Below are 6,117 nucleotides of genomic sequence, written 5' to 3' on the forward strand. Positions count from 1 at the left end.
AAAGAAGAAAATTAAAAATATCTGTAGTTTCTTCACTTGGCAGAAACCACTTTCTTGCTTTACGATATAGGAACTGCAGGCTATAAAATTCTAAGTACCACATCAGCTACATCCAGGAATTCTGATTGACAGGGTTTTCCTTATCATTCAGTTTAAAACATTTTGTGATTTCCATTTTGATTCCTTCTTTAATCGATGACTTATTCAAAGTGTGTTCTGTAATGTCCCAGATGGTGGTGTTTTTTGATGGGAATGTGAACTCATTATTCTTTGTTATTTATTTTTAGTTGAGAGTTCTAGTTTGTTTATTTTAATTTTTACCAAAGAAATACAGATATATAGATAAGAGAAATAAAAAGAGCCCAAAAAGTTAGGACGGTTTCAATATGTCTGCAGGACTCACCCAGCTTCCCCACCACCCCTGTCCCTTGGCCCGGTACACCAGGGACACCAGGTTCAGTGCTTTCCGCCGTGCTCCTGCTGCTTCTTCTTGGTTCCGCGGTTTTCTCCATGGTGAGCCATTACTGGAGAAGGCGGGCTTAGCTCTTACCCAGCACCTTCCGCCCATCCTGCCTTCTCCTCTTCTGTCTTCCCAAATGAGCCATTTCATCATTTTTGGTTAAGTTGTTGACACTGTTATAACCACGTAAATATTATTCACTGCTGAGCCACGTAGTGAACTCTGCTTAGATTTGCTCTTTGTTTTTCCTGGAGTTAGTGTTTGCTTTGCTTCCTTTTTTCAACTGCTGAGTTTTCTCTGTGGCTACAGCTAACCGACCTACATCTTCCAGCAAGCCCTTCACGCAGTGTTCGATCCCAGCGAGTCCTGTATTCCACTGGCTCCACGTTTTCCCGGAGCCTTTGTCCTTCTCTCTCTGTCTGGGCTGGGTGCTGTCTGGGCTCCATGTCCAGGCTGGTGGGCAGTTTTTTGTCTCCTTCATGGACTGAATGGACATCCCCTTCTCTTTTTTTCTTTGAGATAGAGTCTTGCTGTGTCACCTGGGCTAGAGTGCTGTGGCATCAGCTTAGCTCACAGCAACCTCAAACTCCTGGGTTCAAGTGGTCCTCCTACCTCAGCCTCCCGAGCAGCTCAGACTACAGGCGTGCGCCACCATGCCCGGCTAATTTTTTCTATTTTTGGTAGAGAGAGGGTCTCGCTCTTGCTCAGGTTGGTCTCAAACTCCTGACCTCTAGTGATCCTGCCAGCTTGGCCTCCTAGAGTGCTAGGATTACAGGTGTGTGCCACTGCACCCGGCCCCCTTCTTAGCTCTGGTCATGATGGAAGCCCAATTCCAGACCCCATTTCAGAAAGGGCTGTGACTGTAACTCTGTCCCATGCTGGCCTAAACTACCAGCCCTCAGTGGACATGAGCCGAAACCTAAACCTCACGTTGGCTGGTCGGTCTCCACTCTTGCTCACTACTGTGGCTCGAGTTGCATCTTCATTTCTAGCTCTGCAGAGCCTCCTTCCTTGTGCGTTTCTATAGAACATTTAAAAAGCATATCCATTTTATCCGGCACGTGTTTGTGCCTGGAGTAGAAGGGGAGCCCGTGCTGCCCTGGCGGGAGGCGCGGCACAGGCTGTGCAGTCCTGTCTGTGCCTCGGGCCTCACCTTCTCGCTGCCCCACGGCAGCGCTTTCAACAGCCTCAGCTGGACCAAATGGAGAATTCATGCCTCCTTCCTCCTCCTAACATTTTTAAAAATAAAATTTGTATTTTGACACAATCTAAAGCTTACAGAAGAGTTGCAAGAATAGTACAGGAACTGTTTTCCCTGAAGCATTGAGAGTTAGTTGCCAACATGGTGCTCCGCCACACCCCAAATCAAGGACACTCTTTCAGGCACCCCGATACGACCATCCCAGGCAGGGACGACTAGGATTCACACCCCATGCGGGGCTTTCCCATTGTCCCAATAATGTCCCCTGCAGTGACGAAATCCAGCCCGGGACCCACATTGCACCGAGGTGTCATCGTGTCTTTTTAGGCTTTTCAGTCCGGAACACTCCTCAGCCTTCCCCTAACCACTGTGACCCTGATGCCTTTGGACAGTCCCTCCGCGTGTGTTCGTCTGAGGCCTGTCCCTGTCATGTCAGTTGTGCCTCTTTGGCAGGAAAGTCACAGATGTGCCCCCGAGGTCTGCCCATCCCACCCCGCAGGTGGTGCGGTAGTCCCGTCGACCCAGTTTCCAGAGGGTCCACTGTGATCGCTCGGTTAAGGCGGTGTCTGCCAGACTCTCCACCAGGAACTTACTTTTCTTTCCCTTTGTGACAATAAGCATTTTATGGGGAGAGACTTTCAAACTATGAAAATTGTTCTCTTCAAACTTTCAGCTCATTAATATACTTGTTTATTTTTTATCTGAGACAGTGCCTCAGTCTGTCACCCTGGCTAGAGTGCAGTGGTGTCATCACAGCTGACTGCAGCCTCAAACTCCTGGGCTCAAGCGATCCTCCTGCCTCAGCCTCCCGAGTGGCTGGGACCACAGGTGTGAGACACCACGCCCAGCTAATTTTTCTATTTTTTTGTAGAGACGAGCTTAATGTTACCCCTACCTACAAAACAACCATACTTGACCCTGACGTGATATTTATTTTAATAAATACTAAAACATGTATGGACTCATGGTTTCCTGTTCTACTCTATGGTCATGATCCATTACTGTTAGGACCATCTGTGAGTGTCATTCCTGTGTTTGGTTTGGCCCGTGGGAGCCCCTTTCCCCCGGCTCCTCACCCTTTCCCCACCTCTGTCATTCCCTGTTTCTCATCGTGTCCTCTCTCCGGCCCTGGGCTCAGCCGTTTCTCCAGAGAACGCTGGTTCCTTTCAGAGAGTGGAGATTAGAAGTCACAATCAGGGTTCCTGGTGTGCTCACTGCAGTTGGGGTGTCCTTCCTCTCAGAGGACAGAGTAGGGATGTAGGGGTGTTCGTACAAACACACATTTACATCAGGAGTTTCGTTTATAAATATTGATGTGTATGAGATCACGCAGGTATTGATAATTTCCATCCAACACCACCTGGTTCATTTTTCCCTTGCCATATTTTAAATTCCCATCTCTGACAGTGAGAAATCGCTGTTGTTAGCCGTGACGCATTTTCTTATTTGGTTGATCCGCCCAACATAATCGATCTCCCTGCCCCTGTGGAGGTCCCTCACTCCTCTGGGCTCCCCAAGGACTCTGCTCCAGGTGCCCAGGGAGGAGGGAGGAGGCTTTGCAGCCGCACTCCTGGGGGTTGCCTCCCGTGTAAACTACTTGCACTCAAATCTTTTTCTGAGGGCCTACTTTTGGCGGAACCCAAGGTAAGACAAAATTCTCTTCTAAATTTTTACAAGCTTATATTACTTGAGTAATTTTTTTCAAATTTAAAGTTTTTTTTTTTTTTTTACAGTAACTTCACACATTCCTAACAATGGCAGTTTGTGCCTGGCTGCCACCGGGCTTTTCCTCTGCTTCCCAGGGAGGAGGGCAGGGTGGAGCTGAGCTGGTCTGCAGCCGGAAGCTGCCTGTCTGTCTGGCTGGCTGGTGGTCTGACCTCACAGTGCATTGTCAACTCTCACAGGATGGGGATGCAGGGGGCAGAACTTGGTTTCTTCCCCCGTCTCAGCGTCTGCACTAGTAGGAGCTTATTCAGTGAGGGGACAAAAGTGTGGCAGGGATCAGGGAGTGAGCTGGAGGCCTAGTGCAGGGGGCCCTGCGCCCACCTGCGTGCTGGAGCTCCTCTGGGCAGGCACCATGCCCAGTGTGCCCCGCTGCATGACTGGGCTGTTTCCACAGCCTGGACCCTCTACCTACTGGCATGGTGGCCTGAGTGGGTGACTGGCCAGAGCAGCTTCGGGGATGGGCTGGAGGAAGGCCAGCAGGTGGGAGCCCCCCCTCAGGGTTCCCTCTAGGCACAGCCACCCTGAACCTTGGTGGGGTGGGGGGTGGGCTGCTCTGGAAACACCTCATCTTGGGGGTGATAGGCAGGCCTTGAAGTCTACCGAAGGCAGAGGGAGCTTCAGAGGCCAGCTTGAGACCTTCCCTGCTTCTCAGGGCCCTTCCCCCCACGCCTGATCCCCCCACCCCTCCTGACCCCAGGCCCTTCACCCCAGGTGTGCGCATGGCTGCTGCTCTGGGACTCTGTGGCTTGGGAAGAGTGTTGGCCCCTGGCCTGGGCCCAGCAGAGCGTCTGACGGGCACTGCCTATTGGGCGCCCAGGTTCCAGGCCCTGCCCAGAGCTGCTGCTCATCCTGGGGAGCAGCAGGAGGAATTCCTCACTTGACTGGAGACGCTTCCCGGCAGGCCCTCAGGCTGGGCCCTGTGGCCACCTTCTTCGGCTCACAATTTGCCCGAGTTTTACAGAATTCAAATCCAAATGGAAGGAAATGACTCTCGCAAGTGCAACATTAACTGTTTTTTTGGTCTAAAATGTGGGCCAACAAAACCAACTCCATGAAGACAAATAAGAAGTCCCTTTTCTTTGTTTTTTAAATATCCATTTTAAGGAAACATCTTCGTACCCAGTTTTCTTACGTGTGAGCACGTAGAGAAGCTGCGTGGTGGGGTCTCTGCTGGATAGAACGGGAAGGACGCAGGGTGGCGACCACGAGGACAACCTGTCCCCTGCAGCAGAGGGAGGGCTCACAGCGCCCTGCACCCTGATTCCCAAGCCTGTCCCTAGGGTCACTTGCCCCTGCGACCAAGGCCTGCACAGATGCCTGGCAGCTCCCCAGAGCAGAAGTTGTGCCCCAGGAGTGCTGGTTTGGGTGGTTCCGGCCTCTACTGGGGAGGGGAGGAACAGGTCACAGCTGAAGTGGGCATGGCTCTCTCAGCACGCCAGTGTGGGCACCCTTGTCCCCTGGGGAAAAGGCGCACTGCCCAGCGTTGCTGGGCTGTGCCTCTGCCTCAGGTTGAGCATGGCTAGCACTGTTCCCGATTTTGAATTCCCACTCCCAGGCCTCTGTGGAACGCTGCCTTCTCCAGGCTGCACCTCGGCGGGAAGGCCTGGCCAGACTGTCCAGTTCCGGGGCCCCTGGTCTGCTCCCCCCCCCGCCCTTCCTGGCTTGCCTCTCTTCCACAACACAGCCGGTGTGCGCAGGGACAGATGGGTGTCTCGTGTGGCCGCGACCCAAGGGACGTGTAAGCGGTTCCCTGGCCCTGCAGGTTGCATGTTGCAGGGCGAGGGTCCCACGGGCTGGGGCACTCAGGACAGGTCGCAATGGCATGGCTATCCGCCCTAGGCCAGAAGCCCTCACCCGCGAGATGAGGAGGGTCCCGCGCCGGCTGGCGGGCGGGCGCTGCTGCGGGCGTGTGGTCGGTGGTCGGTGCAGCCTGCCCGTCCGGCCCGGGCCGGGGTCTCTCCTGCACCCCGTGGGGGTTCCCGTCATGCTGCATGGGGTCTGTGTCGAGGGTGGGTCCCTGAGTGTTGCCATTCTAACGTGTGTGGCAGCCCACGTGGGTCGTGCGGCGTCGCCCTCGGAAAGGGGCTCTCAGATAGCCCTGGCGTCCCCAGGGGCGGGAGCCCAGGTGTGTCTGGGGTTTCCTGGCGCTGCGCTGTCCTGCCGGGAGGACCCCGGGGCTGTGGCCAGGCCTCCCCGTCGCGCGGACCCGCCCCTCGGCTGGTCTGCGGTTGTGGCGGGGCCCTGTGGGTTTCTGGGCCCCAGCGGCGGCGGGACGGGCGCCTTCCCAGCCGCGCAGGAAACGGCCTCGGCCGGAAGGGGGGCCCCGGGCGCCGCCGCCGCCGCCTCCGCCGAGCAGCCTTCGGGCGGGCGGGGCCGAGCGAGGCCGAGCGGAGCCGAATCGTGGGCCGAGCGCGGCCGAGCGGGGCCGAGTCTCGGGCCGAGCGAGGCCGAGTCGCGGGTGGGCGGAGCCGAGAGCAGCCGAACCCCGGCCGAGCGGAGCCGAGCGCGGCCGAAGCCGGGCGGGGAGCGCGCGTTCCTGGAAGAGCGCGGCGGGGAGCGGGTCACATTCTTGGCCGGCGCTCGGGCTGAGGCGGACGCACGGCAACAAACAGCGCGGGGGCGGGGCCGGCGCGGGGCGGGGCGGCGCGGCGGCGGCGTGAGCTCAGCGCCGGGCGCTCAGTCCGAGCCGGAGCGAGCCGCCGGGAGGATGTGCGCCGAGCGCCCCGAGCCC

Source organism: Propithecus coquereli, unplaced genomic scaffold, assembly GCF_000956105.1.
Source record: "Propithecus coquereli isolate 6110/MARCELLA unplaced genomic scaffold, Pcoq_1.0 Scaffold544, whole genome shotgun sequence".
Classification (NCBI taxonomy): domain Eukaryota; kingdom Metazoa; phylum Chordata; class Mammalia; order Primates; family Indriidae; genus Propithecus; species Propithecus coquereli.